A 20,408-nucleotide genomic window follows, 5' to 3' on the forward strand; every position below is an offset into this window, starting at 1 on the left:
CCCAAGCATTGGTCAAGGACAAACTGGGCAAGCTAGTCAATATAATAAGCAGCAGCAACCAACCTTTTGGCAACAGTTATCTATGCTTAATGAAAGATCAACAAGGTTGGAAGAAACTCCTCAGCAATTCATACAGAAAACTGAATCTTCTCAAAAAAGCACTGAAGCTGCTATAAAGAACTTGGAGATTCAAATGGGTCAGATTACCAAGCAATTGGAAGAAAGGCCAAATAGAAATTTTGGGGCTAATACTAAGGTTAACCCCAGAGAAGAGTGCAAGGTGGTAAAGAGTGTTGATGATGATAAAGTTGAGTTAGATACAGAAGAGAGAAGAGACATAGAAAGCAAAAGTACTTTTCCTTTTCCAATCAATCAAGGGAAACAAATGGACTTCACAGAATTATTCAAAATGGTGGATAATGAAGCACCTTGGGAACAAATTCTACAGCAAATCGCAGTTTACACAAAATCTGATGAAGAAATCTCTACAAAGAAGAGACGTAGAGATGATGAGGCAAAAGAGTGTATAACTGTTAAAAAAGAGTCATTCCCTCCTAAAGCATCAGATCCAGGTAGTTTTTCTATCCCTTTGATGAGAGGGTCGCACCTCCCACAAAAGTTGTGCATAAAAGAATGCAGTATAGTACTAGGAAGTGACTCCTAGGTCGTCTCTCAAGGACCAAATTGTGGTTCGAGTCTTAAGTCAAACACGTAGGGGGGGTTTTTGAAAGTGTTTTTGTGATTGTAAATAAACTAAATTAAAACTGGAAATTAAATTCAACCGAACATAATTGAAAACACTGAAATAAATGAACAAAGCATGATGACCAAACGATCCTACATTGTAACCGAACAATTTCTAAAACAAGTGAGGAAATTGGAAATGCAAAAAAAATAAAGAAGCCGAACAAAACCGAATGGACAACATAGTGAATGGAAACAGTAAATTGTCCTAAAACAAAATGTGTGAACTAATTAGAATGTAGAAAATAAAAAAAACACATGATATGCCAATCAAACCTAACACTTAAACTAAAACATTAAATACCCAATGTGGCTTGGAATTAAAATTAAATGCTCAAAGTGAGTGCAAATTGTAATGCTAAAAATAAATAACAAAATAATAGGATAACATGAAATCCAATACTTAAACTAATAAAGAAAGAAGGCATGTTGCAGCTGGATGTGACCGTGGCTTTCTCTCCATCCTATGATTCAGCCCTCCTACTTTGACCGTTACACTTTCCTAAGAAAAAAAAATCTCCAAAAGCTTAGCTACTTTCCCTCTACTAGCCGTAACATCCCTGCACCAACCATGTCACCAATTGCTTTGCCTCCTTTTCATTCCCAAGGCATCAAAATAAAATCATAAAACATCACTTCATCGTCCCCTCAACCGCGTGAACATTCAAGCATGAAAGCAATAAAGGCTTCAATCAAAGGTGCATAAAAATCCAAAATGAAAGAGGCAAGAAATAAATGCAGCAAATAACAATTAACATAAGCTCTTGTGCACATTCTTTTTCATTCAATAGAAAACTAAAGATGAGTCCAACGCATGTTACTTAAATGATATAAAATTCAGAATATGCTCTCCCATTCATCCCCTGTAAAGTACTCTCAAAGAAAGGAACAAAGAAAAACAAAAGAAGACCAAGTCCGCACACCCTCAAAACAAGTGGTGGCCGGCTCTCTCCTTCATCCCATTTTTCTTCCGCTCTCTCTCCTCACTACCCTCACTTGAAAAACAGTGTTCAAAGGCCAAGAGAAAATAAAACAGTAACCAGTGGCGGAAAACAGAGAAGAGTGGCAGCTGGAGCCATCCTATACTACGTCTCCCCCCTCCAGAAACTACTGTACTGGAACTCCTCCCTAATACTCCATTCCGTGACCTACTTACTCCGTGCAGCTCATCTCTTTCTGGACCGTGCTTCCGCGTGTGGGCCGTGTGTTCTTCATCCGCGCCACCACATAACCTTCCATCTCTCAATTCCACTGGACTCCCCTCTCCCCGTGCACACCCCAAGCTCTGGAAAAATGAAAGCCACTGGATCTGTCTGGATGCACCCCCTATGCTTCCGTTGTTGAAGTTGGAGCGTGAAGAAGGAATGAGCTTCTTGTGGGCCTGCTACTGCACCGCTTGCTGGATAATGAAGATACTGGGACGTGGACGTGGCTTTCATCCAAGCTGAATGTTGCTTCTGGATTCAGCCCGTGTGTTTCAATTCTTTCTCCTCCGTTGCTGCTTCTCCACGTGTGCTGGACCGTGGACTTGCTTCACTTCTTCCGTGTGCTCTTCCAGATGTGGGCCGTGATGTGCTGCTGCGTGGCTCCTCCAAATTGCTGTGCACACCCCTGCCTTGCTTTCGTGATCTTCTCAGCTGGACGTGGCAACCAAAGACGTAACACCACAATGCTGGATGCTCTCCAATGTGCTCATGGGCTGCCTCCGTGTGAAAGCAGACGCTGCTTCTTTGCTTGCTGGACCGTGAATGAAGATCTCCCTCTCGGTGGCAGTTGGACGTGGCATGAGTTCCTAGGCGTGTGTGTGGAGTGTGCTGGGCCATGGCTTCTTCGTACACACCCGCTTTGATTTGTTGCATGTCACTCTCTTTCCAATAATGAAACACCCCTCTCTCATAGGCCCAAAAAGTAAAATCACTGTTATACCCTTTGTGCACACTTCTTTTGTGGAAAGTCTTGAATCATGTGATGGCCCTCTAAATGTCTCAAATTATATTTCCAAAATTTTCCCTGAAATCAATAATGCAAATAATTTGCTCAAATAATCCAAATTAATTAAAATTAGAATTTTTGGTCAAATTAAGCACAATTAGTAAAAATGGGAAAATACTAGACAATTAAGCACAATTCCCCGATTAATTCTAGCACAATAAACTAAGTGAAGTGAACAAAATATTAACTCATCAAAATAGACCACACTTAGTCTTTTGCACTCCTGGGCAAAATCCAGACGCAAATCAAGGAATAGTTCAAAGAACATCAGGGAAGTGACACAAACTCAACACACAGAAAATAAAGACTAACAAGGACAGAAACAGAATTACACAGTTCTCTAGGAATCTGGACCAAGAAAGAAAGTAGACAATATCCGACACAGAATCAATGAGAGAAAGCTGATACTCATGAAATCATCCAAGCAATTCAAGACATGGCAAAATGATCAATCAGCTCAAGAGGTGAATCAAAAGTAACAAAACCTCACAGATGCACTATCAGTGTTTCTCTCAAGTGTTTAAGGTAAATCAATGTCACTTAATGCACTCGAGAAAGCAATCACAAATAGACTTGGCAAGCCTCTAATATCAACACTCAAAACATATGCATGTTCAAATCAAAAGGTCTTTTATGGGTGAAATGGGGCCAAGGACAAGGGAGGATAAATATGGATGAGAAGCTACAAACCAAAAAGAATAGAGGAGCAATGGGGAACAAGTGAAAACACAATCAAATACACCCAAAACCTCTAATTCAATCCTCTTCTTGACTCCATTATTCACAATTTTTTTTTATATTATTTTTTTTTCATTTTTCTCTATATTTTTTTTTTCATCTTGTCTCTTTGCTTTTCTCTCTGTTTAGCACACAACTATAAGAGACAAGATATAAATCATATTTCCAAAAATAAAACAAGAAGAGGAACCAACTAACCAATTCATCAGAATCCCCAAGGAGACCACACTTGTTCCCAAAACACTTCCAAAGCTCCAAAATTCCCTAAGGTTAAGGTAATCATGGTTTTTCACTTAGAGCTAGTGTATGAGCTTCACAACAAAGGAATGAGGAAAGTATAGGCTCAAAAGGGGTTTTCAAAGGATCAGAACAAGGTAAGCTTATTTGGCTAGAGAGGCTCAAAACCAAAATTGCCTTTATCACTTCCAAACATGCATATCAATCAAGAATTATCAATAAGAGTCAAGCCAAGGCATATGTGCAAGCAATCAAGAGACATATCACACACAAGGAAGAACATAAAGTGGCTCAAATTCTCTCACAGGGCATTTGTGTCACAATCAATTCAACTCTCAAACATCATGATCATCTTCCAAGCAGAGAAAAGCAAGGATTTCAAACAACTCAGAGTATCAATGAAGTGAAAGACACATCTACAACCTAAACAAAGTCCAGAAATCAAGAGAAACATGTAAAACTGTACACAAGACACAACAAAAACTACCTAGAAAAGAAAAAAAAAATTAAGAAAACAAAAGCTATCAAAGTAAAATCAGAATCTCCCCCAATAGACCACACTTAAACTACACAGTGTCCTCAATGTGTCATAAGCATAAGATCACAAATCATAACAGTCAACAGATCACGGACAAGTGCAATAAAAGTAGGGAAAGGGGGAGAAGAGAGAAAGAAAACTCCCCTGATAAATTGGGATTGGGTGTTATACCTCTGCACGTCATTTCTTTGGAGCCACATTGCACTAACCATGTTGTAGGAGGTACACATGAATTTGATAGACAAACACCCACAGTGGAAAACAAAGGTGCTAACACTGACAAAAGCTTCAAGATCAATAGGCACCAGCTGAACCTCCTCATCAACAACCTTCAATATCAATTTCAAAATCCCCGGCAACGGCGCCATTTTGATGAGAGGGTCGCACCTCCCACAAAAGTTGTGCATAAAAGAATGCAGTATAGTACTAGGAAGTGACTCCTAGGTCGTCTCTCAAGGACCAAATTGTGGTTCGAGTCTTAAGTCAAACACGTAGGAGGGGTTTTTGAAAGTGTTTTTGTGATTGTAAATAAACTAAATTAAAACTGGAAATTAAATTCAACCGAACATAATTGAAAACACTGAAATAAATGAACAAAGCATGATGACCAAACGATCCTACATTGTAACCGAACAATTTCTAAAACAAGTGAGGAAATTGGAAATGCAAAAAAAATAAAGAAGCCGAACAAAACCGAATGGACAACATAGTGAATGGAAACAGTAAATTGTCCTAAAACAAAATGTGTGAACTAATTAGAATGTAGAAAATAAAAAAAACACATGATATGCCAATCAAACCTAACACTTAAACTAAAACATTAAATACCCAATGTGGCTTGGAATTAAAATTAAATGCTCAAAGTGAGTGCAAATTGTAATGCTAAAAATAAATAACAAAATAATAGGATAACATGAAATCCAATACTTAAACTAATAAAGAAAGAAGGCATGTTGCAGCTGGATGTGACCGTGGCTTTCTCTCCATCCTATGATTCAGCCCTCCTACTTTGACCGTTCCACTTTCCTAAGAAAAAAAAATCTCCAAAAGCTTAGCTACTTTCCCTCTACTAGCCGTAACATCCCTGCACCAACCATGTCACCAATTGCTTTGCCTCCTTTTCATTCCCAAGGCATCAAAATAAAATCATAAAACATCACTTCATCGTCCCCTTGATGAGTCGTTATTTCTTGAATTAGATTTAGTTTATTGCACTTAAATAAACCAGGGAATTGTGTTTAATCGTTTGTTATTTCCCAGTTTTCCGAATTCCGCTTAATTTGATCGGAAATTTGTAATTGTGCTAATTTGGATTTTCTGAGCTGATTAAGTGCAATTTTGAAATGCAGGAAAATTTCGGAAATACATTTTGGGACATCAGGAAGAATGCCAAATAAATTCAAGACTCTCCACACAGACATTTTAGAATTAATTAAATTGTATTTCAGTAGTTTAGAATTTCTGTATTAACTTTTACATTTTGAGACAATTTTTTGGTAAACTAGATTAGACCTAAAAAGTACAGAAAGAGACTTGGCATCTTAGTCCTAACTTTCCTTGGAGGTCTTGGTTCACAAACTAAGATGATGCTTCATGCCTCAGCAGGAGGAAACATTAAATGGAAAACTCCAGAGGAAGCAACTGAAATTATTGAAAATATGGCTACTAGTGACAACGAATTTAACATTGAAAGAGGATATCATAGTCGGAAGGAGTTGTTACAATCAAATAATGCTTTGCTTATTCAAAATAGAATTATATCTCAACAGCTTGAAGAGGTAATTATGAAGCTTTCTCAAATAACACAGGAAATACAACAGGTCTCAATGGTTCAAGTGCAACAACAAAAATGGCAAATGCAATCTACTCCAATTGAGAAAACAGCAAAACTTGAAGAGACTTTCCAAAGATTTTTGAAGACAAATGCGTCTTATTGTCAGAATGTGGATGTTGCATTTAAAAATATGGAGGTTTATGTTAAGAGAATAGTTGACAAGATGACACATGATAATCTCAGAAAGGAGTGTAAAACTGTTGTGACCAGAAGTGGTAGAGTGTTTGAAGAGAGAAAACAAGAAAGAAAAGAGAAAGAAAATGAGAGTGAGAGTGAAAAAGAAACATGTGAGTGGAAAGAAAGAGTTGAGAGAGAGAAAAAGAAAAAAGAAGAAGAGAGAGATGAGAGACAAAAAGAAAAAGAGTATGAAAAGCCACTTCCTTATCCAAAGAGTTATTCGAGGAAGGAGAAAGAAAAGCAGTTGGAAATATTCATGGAGTTGTTTAAGAAGCTTGAGATCACTATACCATTCTCTGAAGCATTGCAACAGATGCCAGCATATGCAAAGTTGTTGAAGGAACTCCTCACAAAGAAACACAAGTATATTGAAAAGGAAACTATCAATGTACAAGGTAACTGCAGTGCAATCATACAGAAACTACCTCCTAAACTTAAAGATCCAGGAAGCTTTACTATTCCATGCACCATAGGAGATTTGAAAGTTGGAAGAGCATTGATTGATTTGGGAGCTAGCATTAATCTAATGCCGCTATCCATGTGCAGAACAATTCAGGGGTTGGAAATTAAACCAACCAGAATGGCTCTTCAATTGGCGGACAGGTCTCTTAAATATCCATCTGGAGTGGTTGAAGATGTTCTAGTAAAGGTTGACAAATTTGTATTCCCAGTGGATTTTATTGTGATGGAGATGGAAGGGAATAGTGATGTTCCTCTTATTCTTGGGAGACCTTTTATGAAGACTGCTAGAGTTTTGATTGATGTAGAGAATGGTAAGCTTAAAATGAGAGTTGATGATGAAGAAGTCACTTTTGACGTATCCAAGGCCATGACATATCCAAATGATGACAAAGCATGTTTTCAATTTGATGAACTTGATGAAGTGTGTATGGTGCAAGAAAGGATGGTGCGAAATATTTCTCCATTGGAAAAAACTCTCATTAATGCATGTGAAGATTTAGATGAAGAAGAAGAGAAATTGATTGATGAATGTCTGATGGACTTGGAAACATTGAAAAAGAGTCCGGAGGAAGATCCAATATTCGAAATAATTGATAAGGAAGAAGCAGTCAAAGCACAGACACCAGAATTAAAAAGATTGCCATCACATCTGAAATATGTTTTTCTAGAGGAAGATGGAACAAAGCCAGTCATCATCAATAACTCTTTATCTTTACAAGAAGAAGAGCAGTTGATAGAAATTTTGAAAGCCAACAAAGAAGCAATTGGGTGGTCAATATCAGATCTCAAAGGTATTAGCCCAACTTATTGCATGCACAAGATTTTTATGGAAGAAGATTATAAACCAAGTGCTCAACCACAGAGAAGGTTAAATCTTGTTATGAAGGAGGTGGTCAGAAAAGAAGTGTTGAAACTGCTAGAAGCTGGTATCATCTATCCAATCTCTGACAGTGAATGGGTGAGTCCAGTACAGGTGGTTCCAAAGAAAGGTGGGATGACAGTAATTTATAATGATAAGAATTGATGGAATCCTCCTTGACATAGTCCTCCTTTTGTATGTTTACTTTTCTTAGCTTAGCTATTAAGGAGCATGGGTTACTATAAATACCCAACTCCTCTCTTGTATTAGAACTTTTGAGAATAATGAGAATTAAATTTTCTGAATTAGAAATTATTCTCTCTTGAAAGTCATAGGCTAGAGAGTCCAAAGACTCTCTCTAGCCACTTTCCAGCACACTACCTTCATTTTCATTTTCCTTGAATGTCATTGTGCTCCACCTCATTTCTCTCACTTCAACGACACTGTTTCCATACGCGTCAGACATTCCTTCGCTGCCACATCTTCAGCGCTTCAACCATATCTCGCTGCCCTTGCGCGTCTTCATTTTTTTTTTGTGTTTCTTCTTTCACGAGAGCATTTCTCTCTCGAGTACCTCGTCTTCAGCCATGGTTCTTCACGGTGAGTCTTCTATCCTTGCAGATTCACTTTGTCATTCTCGTTTCTCCCTCGTCACAGCCTCTTCCACCATTTTGATCATATTTTGATCGTTTAAACACCTCTCTTCACATCGTTTTCCATTTTCCACCGATTGAACCCTCCTTTATTTCGATCTAAACCTTTTCCACCGTTCAATCTTGAGTTCGAACCGATTAATCGGTTCATTTTTTAGTTTTCCCTTATTTCTAGGGTTCGTTCATGATTTTAGGGTTTTCTATTCGAGTTTAACCTTCTGTTCTTGTTCTTCTTCGAGTTTTTGTCCATTCCGCTGCGTCTTCACTCTCTGGAGGAAGTTTCGAGGAGCTCGCACAGCTTCGGTCGTCAGCTTCTCGGGCGTTCGTCCATCAAGTGGTATCAGAGCAAGGTCGAACACGCTTCGAAGGTAAGTATCTCTGTTTCGAATCTTGTTTCAGTGGTATTCGCGTCTCTGTTCATTCATCTTGTTCTGTCTCGGTTTGATTTTGATTCTGAGTTTCTGTTTCGCGTTTCTGTTTCGCTTTTCTGTTGCGTTTCTTCATTTACGTGTGCTCATCATTTTTCCTTCTTTGTCTTGTGTTGTAATCTGTGTTGAATTCTATTTTGTGATTCTGTACATCTGTTTGTGTTGTTCTGTGCCTGGAGTCATTACTTTGAGTCTTAGTTCATTTTATTCGGTGATTTCACTTTATTTGAGTTTTTAATTTCTAAATCCATTTCTGTCATGTTCTAGTCTTGTGCTTTGTTTTAATTGTCAATTTAATTCGAGTTTAACTAGCTGATGCTTGTGTTTTTGTGATTCATTTGAGTTCTTGCACTGAGTAAGTTCTGTTCACCTTAAATAAGCTATGATATTTGGATAAATGAGCTTGGTGACAGATTTCAGTGGTGGAGATAATGAATCTCATGTTCTTGAATCTGTTTAATGATAGCTTTGCTTGGTTTCTGCCTAATCAGTAACAAGTGCATACCAAGTGAGCAATGAAAGGCTCAGCCTAGCTCAGTTGCACATTGATTGATTAGCAGATTTGTTATTTGGCCAGCTACACCGAACTGGATTTTCTTTGCAGAGACTGAGTCATTCATACTTGGTTTTAAATTCTTTGCCAAGTTCTGATTCAAATTTTTTCCAGTATTGTCTTTGTTTCGTTGGCATCTATTGAGGTATTTGAATCTGCAGAATTGCCTTAAAACTGTTTACAACAGTGATTGAACTTAGTTTGAACTTTTGAGTTTGTGATCCATAGTGTGTATTCACTGTTTTCACTTTGCTATCAATTCTGCAATTGAGAATACATTTTTTTGGTCACTTAAGGAAGCCTAAACCAGTGGTATTTGTAACTATAATTGTGGCTGAGAGTGATTAGCTTCTTGTTTTCCTTTGGATATTTTTTTAGTTGAATCATTTGTTTCTATCATGACTCATATCTTGTGAAGTTGAATTGAAATAGAGTCAAATTATATGTTGTGAATTGTAGCAAAAGAAAGTGAAAGTATAAAAGCATGAGTTCTTGTGATTTGAAAAAGAAAAAGCAATTAGAAAAGAAGTATTGATTGAACCACATAAAGAGTCAAGTGGCAAGTGCAATTCACAACACAGTTTCACTCTTAATGTTTCTCTCCTTTTTTCTGGTTCATCATATAATTGGATTGGAGTGAACATTTTAGAACCATTGGCAATGCATTATTCTATTTCAGTTGCAAATCTGTTTGGTCATGTATGATTCAACTTGCTGTCATTTTCTTGTTTTATGAATCTGTTCTAGATCCCTTGTTAGGTTCTGTTTGTGTGCTCACCTTATTCATTACTTTGTTTCTTGCTTGTCATTGTTGAATGTTCTGGTTTTGTCTCAATGCAAGTGTAAACTCTAATCTGCTGTTCGTAATTGAGCTTTTGTTGCTTTCATAATCTGATCTAGAGTTGTCTTAAGCAATAGATCTGCTGTGTTGTCCTTATTTGTGGCTGTTCTGTTCTGGTTTCTAATTTCTGACTTTAACCTAGCCATTCTTAATTGAGAAGCTTGTTACACTTTGGTTTCTGGAATTTGAAGGAAGGTTTGTGTGCTTGGTAGCATTTTAGGTGGTGGTGGTCTGGAATACTCTCCAGCTGTGTACTGCCAAGGGAGAATTTCCTTCCAAATCTTTCCATTTTGAGTGCTTTAAGCTTTAAGAGAGACTGATTTTTTTTTGTGAGCTTTGTGTGGCTGCATCTGAAAGCCAAATATTCTTGTTGAGTGTGTTGTAGTTTCAAGTGATGAAATGAGTCCAGTTTTTGAATCTGAATTGTGCTAACCAACTAGATTGCATAGTTTTTGTCTTCATTTCCATTTACAGGTGGTGCTGGATCAAGAGTGATTTACAAACGCCTGCTGTAGTGAAGCCGTTGAGCATACCAGAACCTTCATTGAGATTTTACGGCTTCAACAGATTTTAGCTTAAATAAACAGAGGCAGAAACACTTCACATGGAAGTGTTGAACTAAAGGGAGTATTTTACCTTAAAATTGTTTCTGTTTTTTTTTTTTGGTTTAAATAGCCCTGTTATAGTTGCCATTGTTTAACAATTCTTGAAGTGTGGAATCTGGTATGACATTTGTTGCAGACTAGGATTAGCCAATGTAAATTCTGAATGGGTTTCTAAGAATTGCTGCATTGTAATTGAAATGAGCAGGTTTTAATTAACTTGGATGGTTTATTAAATCAATATGGTTTCAGTATAGAATTATATCCATTTGAATTTGGTTTAAATGTCCATTTTTCCTGCATATGTGTTGGCTGTTGTAGAGAGAGTTTTTGTGTGTGCAGAGCTGATGTGAGTAAATCATTAGTTGAGAAAATTTTTCGTTGAGCAGGAGTTGTTTGCTTGAACTATTCTGTCATATTCAATTGTGAATCCACTTGTTTTCCTTTGCCACTGCATTGTATTAGTTGTAAGAAGTGGTTTTTGCACTTCAATTTAAGTTCTGATTGAACTGCCTTTCATATGTGCTTGTCTAATCTGGTTTGTGGTATGATCAGAACATGCAGTATAGCCTTGAAACCATAGTATCTCGTGAATGGTAATAGGCTAGAAGCAGCCACCCGCACTAAAGAGAGTTTTAGATTAATCGTTGATTTGTTTCAAACTGTCTGTGTGTCATGTAATTGTTAAGAATTGGTGTGGTTGTTGATTTTTTGTGAATCCTTCGTGCAGCAGATTTCAAGTTGAGAGCAAAAGGAATCTGCATCAACTGTACCGAGAGAAAGGGAAGTTTACTACCCTATATCTTTGTCTGCCATTTGTTTTAATTAAGTGAATCCTCACATCAGTTTGTGCATATGTGTTTGTAGAACTTGATCAATAGAAACCAAGAAGATTTGATAGCAGCAGTACTAAGTTGAGCACGTGGATCTTCATTTGAATAAGGTGTTTGGGTCAGATCGTGGCAGCAGCAACATCTCTAATTGGACAGGACTGAGATTGACACGAAGCAAAGTGGATCACGTGAATGTGGGTACCAAGAGCACCGTAGCATAGGATTTCAATTTTTGTTTGTATTTGTATTGGGTTTGTGTTTGCCCACTGTTAGCTTTAGTTTTTGTTTTGTAAAAGGGCCTTTTATAAAGTCCAAGTGTTTAGGAAGAGTCCTTGGTGCTCTTTCAAACTCTTGGCAACTTTATTTGCTTTTATTTTTTTTGCATAGCTAGACAGGTGAATGTGTCTTGTTAGCCAAAGCTACAAGTTTCACCATAGGAGTATATATTGATTTGATTTGTGTATCTCGTAGGGTCACTAGAGTCCGCTGGTTTCCTTAGTGTTTTGTTTCTTTGATTTTGTGTTCTACGTTTAGGGGTGATTTAGGCTAAAAGGGATTAAACTCTAAGCCTTTTCACATTAGAGTCCGAGAGTCTAGTCTATTATTTGTGCTTAATTGTTTGAGTTGTGTACTTTGTTTCTAAAGGTGATTTTAGTTTAAGGGGTAATTAGTTAGTAGCCTAAGACATTTCTGGCAAGGCAAGACCTGGTACTTAAGCAGCTCTTTAGCTCACCTCTCTTACCTGGGACTTGTCTAAGTGAAAGTTTTGAACCCTTTAGATTAAGAAAACTTTTAAAAACAAAGATGTCTTCTTATGGATCATATAGGTCTTCTAGGTTAGATAAAGTTGATGAAATGTTTAAACAAGCTAGGAATCTTCCATCATTTGGTAAAGACATAGGTGCATTGACATACCTAGCTTGGGAGAAAGAAATTGATAAAATAAATCCTTGGTTTTATGAAGAGAGTGAATATTATGTTCTTAGCATATATCTCTCTAAGTTAGAAGAACATGCAAGAGAGTGGTGGAATGAAAGACAATATCATGTTAGGAAAGGTAGGAAGTCTTCTATACGTGATTGGCATGATTTAAAAGCTTGCATGAGAAGAAAGTTTGTGCCTTCAAGCATTAAAAGAAACCTAGAATTAATTAGGGATTGCATTGATGATGGAAAACTATTTCTTGAGAGTTTAAAGGATCATGGGTTTCTTCGTAGAGAATTAGAATTTGGGGCAAGACTAAAGGAGATCAAGGATAAGAAAAGAGAAAGAGAGATTGAGAGAAAAGAAAAGGAAGAAAGGAAAGAAGAAGAGAAGAGAGAGAGAGAAGAAATAGAGAAAAGAGAAGAGAGAAGAAGAGAGGAATTAAGAAGAGAAGAGAGAAAAGAAGAAGAAAAGAAAGAAAGGCAAGAAAAAGAGAAGAAAAAAAAGGAGAAATTGTTGTTGATGATAAATTCTATTCTTTCCAAGACTATGGGACCTAAAAGGGAAGGTTTTCAAATCTTTACTTCTTTTTCAATAATTGATTACTTTTCAATTTTTGACTTCTCTTTCAAACCAATTGTCATGAAAACATTTTCAAAATATGACAATTCAAATCTTGAGTTATTGTTATCTTTAAGAAAACAATTAACTCAAGATAAAATTGAATTTGGACTTCTAAAATTTTCAAAGATTACAAATCAAAGTATTAGAAGTTCTTATTCTCTTGTTTTTAAAGAAAAATTCTTTCTTGGATTAATATTAACCGAAGATATATTTGATGTGTATTGCAGATTCGTGTTTGATCCAGGAGGAAGAAAACTAGTTCTAAAAGAATAAGGCCACTCCAAAATGGCCATGCTCCCAAAGATTGTGTGGAGCTTCTTCATAAGGCGATTGTCAGATTTGAGGACAAATCTTTTCTTAAGAGGGAGGGCATGATGGAATCCTCCTTGACATAGTCCTCCTTTTGTATGTTTACTTTTCTTAGCTTAGCTATTAAGGAGCATGGGTTACTATAAATACCCAACTCCTCTCTTGTATTAGAACTTTTGAGCATAATGAATTGTTATTCTGTTGAGAACACTCCAGATCAATTCTACCTTGAAAGTCAAAGCTAGAGAATCCCAAAGGATCTCCTCTAGCCACCTTCCCTTCACACCATCCATTCTCTCATTTTCCAAATCAGATTTTTCTTTCAGCCACCTTACATCACGCTCCTCCAATCATTTACCTCCGCGTGGCTTGTGTCATCCCATCGCTGATACGCGAGCCTGTCCCTGGAAGGCTCCTACGCTAACTCCTCATTTTGTTCTCTCTCAACCATTCGAGAAAGCAAACGGTCACTCTCGCGTTCGTTTTGCTTCCAGCGCGCATCCTCAACCATTTTCCTCACAATCTACCATCACACCTCTCACGTAAATCATTTTCCACCGATTAGTTACCTTCTCGCCGACTAAAATCACTTCTCCACCGTTCCAAATCCGCTTCCGCACCAAATCCTAGGTTTTCCACCGAACAAACCTCCAATCCTAGTTCTTCCGCTGCCTCATCTGTTTCTCCTTGGCAGAATCTGAGGATTCCCGGTCAAATCTGCTTCTTCCGTTGTTTTCCGGTTCTTCAGCTCGATCAAGTCCAGATTTCACGACGTCTCCGGATTCAGCTCAAGCCGTCCCAAAGATTGTGTGGAGCTTCTTCATAAGGCGATTGTCAGATTTGAGGACAAATCTTTTCTTAAGAGGGAGGGCATGATGGAATCCTCCTTGACATAGTCCTCCTTTTGTATATTTACTTTTCTTAGCTTAGCTATTAAGGAGCATGGGTTACTATAAATACCCAACTCCTCTCTTGTATTAGAACTTTTGAGAATAATGAGAATTAAATTTTCTGAATTAGAAATTATTCTCTCTTGAAAGTCATAGGCTAGAGAGTCCAAAGACTCTCTCTAGCCACTTTCCAGCACACTACCTTCATTTTCATTTTCCTTGAATGTCATTGTGCTCCACCTCATTTCTCTCACTTCAACGACACTGTTTCCATACGTGTCAGACATTCCTTCGCTGCCACATCTTCAGCGCTTCAACCATATCTCGCTGCCCTTGCGCGTCTTCATTTTTTTTTTTGTGTTTCTTCTTTCACGAGAGCATTTCTCTCTCGAGTACCTCGTCTTCAGCCATGGTTCTTCACGGTGAGTCTTCTATCCTTGCAGATTCACTTTGTCATTCTCGTTTCTCCCTCGTCACAGCCTCTTCCACCATTTTGATCATATTTTGATCGTTTAAACACCTCTCTTCACATCGTTTTCCATTTTCCACCGATTGAACCCTCCTTTATTTCGATCTAAACCTTTTCCACCGTTCAATCTTGAGTTCGAACCGATTAATCGGTTCATTTTTGAGTTTTCCCTTATTTCTAGGGTTCGTTCATGATTTTAGGGTTTTCTATTCGAGTTTAACCTTCTGTTCTTGTTCTTCTTCGAGTTTTTGTCCATTCCGCTGCGTCTTCACTCTCTGGAGGAAGTTTCGAGGAGCTCGCACAGCTTCGGTCGTCAGCTTCTCGGGCGTTCGTCCATCAAGAATGAACTTATTCCTTCTCGGACAGTTACTGGCTGGCGTATGTGCATTGATTACAGGAAGCTAAATAAAGCTACTAGGAAAGATCATTTTCCTCTTCCTTTCATGGATCAGATGTTCGAAAGGTTATCAGGGCAGGCTTTCTATTGTTTTCTAGATGGATATTCGGGATACAATCAAATTGTGGTAGATCCAAAAGACCACGAGAAGACGGCTTTTACTTGTCCTTTTGGTATCTTTGCATATAGAAAGATGCCTTTTGGATTATGTAATGCTCCAGCTACATTTCAGAGGTGTATGCAGGCAATTTTTGCAGATCTCTTAGAAAAATGCATTGAAGTATTCATGGATGATTTCTCAGTTTTTGGAAATTCTTTCCAAAGATGTTTGGCTAATTTGAACATTGTCCTCAAAAGATGTGTTCAGACAAATCTTGTTCTTAATTGGGAGAAATGTCATTTCATGGTAACTGAAGGAATTGTATTGGGGCATAAAATTTCTGCTAAAGGAATTGAGGTAGACAAAGCTAAAGTAGAAGTCATTGAGAAACTACCTCCACCAACAAATGTAAAGGGGATTAGAAGTTTTCTCAAAAATTGCTAAACCATTGAGTAATCTTTTGATGAAGGATGCGCCTTTTGTGATGAATAAAGACTGTCTGAAAGCTTTTGACACATTGAAGAAGAAGTTAGTGTCAGCTCCAGTAATTGTAGCGCCAGATTGGAATCAAAACTTTGAATTAATGTGTGATGCAAGTGATTATGCAATAGGAGTTGTCCTTGGCCAGCGGAAAGAACAAAAGTTTCATCCAATTTATTGTGCTAGCAAGGTTCTGAATGATGCTCAATTGAATTATGCTACCACCGAGAAAGAATTTCTTGCTATTGTGTATGCTCTAAAGAAATTTAGACCTTATCTTATTGGGTCCAAGGTGACTGTCTATACAGATCATGCAGCTATCAAATATTTGTTGACAAAACCAGATTCTAAGCCACGTCTGATTAGATGGGTATTACTATTGCAAGAATTTGATGTAGACATCCGTGATAAGAAAGGAAGTGAAAACTTAATTGCTGATCATTTGTCACGGTTAGTCAACAATGAGGTCACTAGCAAGGAGTCTGAAATCTGGGAATCTTTTTCAAATGAATCACTCATGTATATTCAGCAGAGACCCTGGTTTGCTGATATGGCTAATTTCAAAGCTGCAAGGGTCATGACGGAAGACTTAACTTGGCAACAAAGAAAGAAATTTTTGCATGATGCCAAGCAGTTTGTTTGGGATGATCCTTATTTGTTCAAAATTGGAGCAGATAATATTCTGAGGAGATGTGTTACAAATGAAGAAGCAGAAGGAATTCTCTGGCATTGTCATGATTCACCTTATGGAGGACATTTTAATGGAGAAAGAACAGCAGCAAAAGTCCTTCAATCAGGATTTTATTGGCCAACTTTGTTTAAAGATGCCCATAATCATGCTAGAAATTGTGATAAATGTCAAAGAGCAGGGACAATCACTAAACGTCATGAGATGCCTTTACAAGGTATTTTAGAGGTTGAGGTTTTTGATTGTTGGGGTATTGACTTTGTTGGACCCTTCCCTCCATCTTTCAACAATGAATATATTCTGGTCGCAGTGGATTATGTGAGTAAATGGGTGGAAGCATTAGCTTGTCCTAAAAATGATGCTAGCACGGTAATTAAATTCCTGAAGAGGCAGATATTCTCACGTTTTGGCACTCCAAGAGTGTTGATCAGTGATGGAGGATCTCATTTTTGCAATTATCAGCTAGAGAAAGTACTCAAACACTATGGAGTAAAACATAAGGTAGTTGCACCTTATCATCCACAAACCAATGGACAAGCTGAGGTGTCTAACAGGGAGATAAAAAGGATCCTGGAAAAAACAGTGACTTCATCAAGAAAGGATTGGTCTCTCAAATTGGATGATGCTCTTTGGGCTTATAGGACAGCAATGAAGACGTCTATGGGATTATCACCATTTCAATTAGTCTATGGGAAAGCATGCCATTTGCCAGTAGAATTGGAGCATAAAGCATTATGGGCTTTGAAATTCTTGAATTTTGATCCTTATGAAACTCAATGCACACGCAGACGGCAGATTTTGGAGCTTGAAGAAATGCGATTACATGCATATGATTCATCCAAGGCTTACAAAGACAAAATTAAATTTTATCATGACAGGAAGTTGGTGAATAGAGTCTTCAATCCAGGACAACAGGTACTATTGTTCAATTCAAGATTGAAGATATTTCCTGGGAAGCTGAAGTCAAAATGGTCAGGACCATATGTGATAAAAGAAGTGCATCCGCATGGAGCAATTGAAATATTTAATCCAACTGCTGATGATCCACAGAGAAGTTGGGTGGTGAATGGTCAACGTCTCAAACCCTATCTAGGGGGAGAGGTGCAACAATTTTCCACAATGATGTTGTTGGTTGATCCTTGAAAGTTTGGGTCAGGCTCGTGACGTTAAACAAGCGCTTACTGGGAGGCAACCCAGTATTCTGTAAGTATTGTATGTTTTTAGATTAGGGTTTGATGTACTCTATTGAACACCTGGTTTGTTATGATGGTTGGCTATTAACTGTGATTGTGTGATAAGTAATGCTGAATGATGCTTATTGATTGATTGATGTTGAGATGATGTGCACATTAAAATGCTTATACAGGTGATTCACAAGCTTTGTGAACAAATGCATAATATTATGATTGTGATTGTGAGATTAAGCAGGATGTGTATGTCAAATGTGAATGAGCTTATATGTGAGGTTTTGAGCTCCAGAGTTGTTATTGTTAAGTGCTATTACTTTGAAAGCATGAATGACTTTGCCCAAGTTTTCTGTGATTGAATCAATTGCTTGTTTTGTATCATATGATCAAGGCCATTTGTTGGAACCCTTTTTATTGGCCAAATTCATAAAGTTAGCCCATTAAAAGAGAACACTTTGTGTTCTATCCTTTGAACCCTTAGCCTTGAACATAAATTGAAAAACCTTTGATTGAAAATCTTTACCTTGAGTTAAGTAGAAGATCTTGTGTGGTATTGTTAAATGTGTTTAAGTTTGGGGTTTTTGGGAAAACATGAAAAAGGAAAAGCATTGAGCTAAGAGCCAAAAAGGAAGTATAGGCAAAGAAAAAGAAAAAAAAAGAAAAAGAAGTAAAGCTCAATGCAAATGTAAAGGCAAGTTGGGAAAAATAAGAAATTGTGTTGTTATGATTCTCTTAACTCAAGGATTTTGTGATCTAGAAAAACCAATTTTCTTGTTAGCCCAGCCACATTATAAGCCATTGAAAAGTCCTTGTGATGATGCATGCTTGTAAATGTTTTTGATTGTGGTAAAATGAAAGGCAAAGTTGATTCATGTGACATGGTGATAGTAGAGTGAGAGAGTGATTACCTTTTATACACTTGTGTGTTGAGTGAAACACTTTACCTAGTGAGGAAATATTCCATTAGCACATGAACATCCATACTTAATTGATTGGTCATTCATGAAAAAGAGCATTTGTTGGGTATTAACTGACTTTGTGAAACACTAAAGCATGTGCACATCTTGATTGAACTCTTGGTCATAAGTTTGATTGAAGTTTTTACTTATCTAAAAAGAGGATTTTTGAATGAGTGAATCATCATATGAATTAGTTGAAGATTGAGTTACATCTTGTTTGCTTGAGGACAAGCAAAGTTCTAAGTTTGGGGTTGTGATAACAGTTGAAAAACTATTATTTTCATGCTTAAAATTGACACTAAAAGCAACCTTTACACTTAGAAACTAGCTTGAAATCATGCTTTTCTTCATATTTTCATAAATAAGAGAGTTGGACAGGTTTATGCTTGATTTCAGTGTTTTTGTGCAGGTTTTAAGGTGAATTTGGTGAAAGAAGTGAAGAAGGAGAGAGATGGAATCAGAAAAGACATCAAAAAGTGCAAAAGGAGAAGCCGAAGTCACCGCTCAGCGGCAGTTTACCGCTGAGCGGCAATCAGGAGCTTACCGGAGGTCCGCTGAGGGGCAAAATGGCCGCTGAGGGGAAGAAACGACTCACGCACTTACCGCTGAGCGGTACTTTACCGCTGATGATTTGAATGTTGAATTCCTAAAATATATGAGAGTGGATAAGATGAAATTGACCCCCAACAACATATTCATACATATATTTCATTGAAAGTGTTTATCTTTTGCTTTTGTCATTGATCAAAACCTCATGCATACATGTTTATTTTCGTCTTTTGCATATAAAAATCCAAATATTTCGTCCTTAAGTCTTATCTAATCAACAAATCACACAACTAAACTAGGTCGTGAGTCCTTTGGGAAGAACGATACTTGGTCTTACCAAGTTTATTACTTGAACGATTCGGTCATACTTGCCGATTGTAAAACAAGTTTGTGACATCATATTTTGGTGATCATAAATTTGTCCATCAGATAGGTATCTTCTTTGTCTCCATCTTCATCACCACAAAGTCTGCCAAGAACTGAAGTTTGCCAACACAAACTATAATGTCCTCTGCAATCCCACATGGCTCCTTTGAAGATCCATCGGCCATTACTAGATTAACCTTTACAGGTTTCACTTTAACATTGCCGATTTGCTCCAGTAAAGAATAAGGTATCAAGTTAACACTTGAACCTAAATCAAGGAGAGCTTTCTTCACCCTTTTCTTCCCTATGGTACAAGGGATAGAAAAACTGCCTGGGTCTGTTGCTTTAGGAGGGAATGACTCTTTTTTAACAGTTATACACTCCTTTGCTTCATCATCTCTACGTCTTTTCTTTGTAGAGATGTTTTCATCAGATTTCGTGTAAACTGTGATCTGTTGTAGAATCTACTCCCAAGGTGCATCATTATCCATCATTCTGAATAATTCTGTGAAGTTCAGTTGTTTCCCTTGATGGATTGGAAAAGGAAAAGTACTTTTGCTCTCTATTTCTCTTCTCTCTTCTGTATCTAACTCAACTTTCTCATCATCAACACTCTTTACCACCTTGCACTCTTCTCTGGGGTTAACCTCAGTATTAGCCCCAAAATTTCTATTTGGCCTTTCTTCCAATTGCTTGGTAATCTGACCCATTTGAATCTCCAAGTTCTTAATAGCGGCTTCAGTGCTCTTTTGAGAAGATTCAGTTTTCTGTATGAATTGTTGAAGAGTTTCTTCCAACCTTGTTGATCTTTCATTAAGCATAGATAACTGTTGTCATAAGGTGGGTTGCTGCTGCTGCTTATTATATTGACTAGCTTGCCCAGTTTGTCCTTGACCAATGCTTGGGTGTGGTTTCCACCCTTGATTGTAGTTCCCTTGACGGTACTGATTGGTCATGTAGTTTACATCCTCTACG

This window comes from Vigna umbellata, chromosome 1, assembly GCF_029865625.1.
Source record: "Vigna umbellata cultivar VRB3 chromosome 1, Vumbellata_1.0, whole genome shotgun sequence".
NCBI classification, from domain to species: Eukaryota; Viridiplantae; Streptophyta; class Magnoliopsida; order Fabales; family Fabaceae; genus Vigna; species Vigna umbellata.